Here is a 1,554-nt window from a genome sequence, read left to right as displayed (position 1 = left end):
GATGCTTAACTGTGGAGTTCACTCAGGACACTTGACCAAAAAGATAAGTGCACTTTGGTGATATAGGTGGCCAAATCAATTCATTTAAACCTTTCCGCAAACTGGGGTCTCACGTATTACATCTTCGATACTACCAAAAAGGATTAGAATTTAGACAAAAATGAGACTGTATTTACTCGATTTTACTTTGTCTTCTTACTCATTATGTGCCTCTTGTCTTGCTCCTTTTTCCAAATTTTTCTGCGAATTCTTCTTATTTCCTCTTCTTACTTCGTCTTATTACATCTATTATATTATACTGATGCATAAGAGCTCCCAACAACTTTTAATTGTTACTATGGTGTCAATTCAACAAGGTAGATGGACATATCTATTATGTTGGTGGTATTGTTTGAATTTTGAAAGCAAAAGCAAGTGACATGTTTTGTGCGTTGATGAATCATCTTCCAATGAGTTTATACGGACAAAGAGTGTCGTATAAGTTGCCTTTTGAAGGACAGGAGGAACGATACCAATATCCGATGTTGATGAAAATTTTAAAAAGATGTGTGCGGCTTTAGTCTGGACTAGAGCTATTGATACATTTGTTGAGCCTCGTATTAATAACACTGAGTCTGATGTTGTTGATATGGAAGTGTAATGTCCCAACCATCACCTCTCCTAGTAGACCCATGTCCATTCCCGACACATGGGCCCACGTCTATAAGTGGGTGTAAGCCCTACAATGCAGTTTTGTAAGATTGATAAACAAGTATTGAAAGCCTCTCAAACGTAGCATATCAACCATCAGAGTGGACGTGGAGCCCATTAAGATAGGTTGGCCCCTCCGAGAGTAGACATGGGATCCATTAAGAGAGGTGTGACCGTCGGGAAGTTACAGGAAGCAAGAGATGACTGTGGACAATTTGAAGAAGTAAGAGTGGAGAGAAATGTTGTAGGGTTTGTTGATATAGATGATGAGTGTGATGAATATGCGACTCCCTTGGGATCATAATGGGAATATGAAGGTAGTTCGAGAGAGAATTGTGTTAGACACATCAAAGGTAGTGGCGAGTTGAAGGAGTGACAAGTATCTCTTAGTTTAAAGGCATTCAAATCAGTTATGGTGGATTATGTGTTGAACTAAGGCATTCAAATCAGTTATGGTGGATTATGTGTTGAAGACATGAAGGAATGTGAAGTATGTGAGATAGGATAAGGACAAATCAGAATTGAGATGTGAGAAGGAAACAGAAGGAGAGGACACTAAAGGTGAGGAAAACCTAAAAGAAGAAGATGCCAAAGACAAAGCCTTCTTATCTTCAGATCAAAGATGTACAAAATAGTCAGTTTTTTTTTTTCCTTCTTTTTGTTGCACCTCTGACAAAACAGAACAACACTCTTACTGCAGCAACTAAAGCCTTTCCACCTTCTCTTGCCCGAAGTAACCAAAATAAATAAATAAAAGACCCCGAGAAAATATAAAGAAAAGAAAAGAGAAATGAAAAACTATCTTCCATCTGGACACCAAAACAAAATCGGATCACGAGTCGAGAGAGCTATGTCCTCGGTTGC

Source organism: Capsella rubella, unplaced genomic scaffold (genome assembly GCF_000375325.1).
Source record: "Capsella rubella cultivar Monte Gargano unplaced genomic scaffold, Caprub1_0 scaffold_145, whole genome shotgun sequence".
Classification (NCBI taxonomy): Eukaryota; Viridiplantae; Streptophyta; class Magnoliopsida; order Brassicales; family Brassicaceae; genus Capsella; species Capsella rubella.
The sequence above is the reverse complement of the archived record's forward strand: the minus strand, read 5'-3'. Positions refer to the sequence as shown.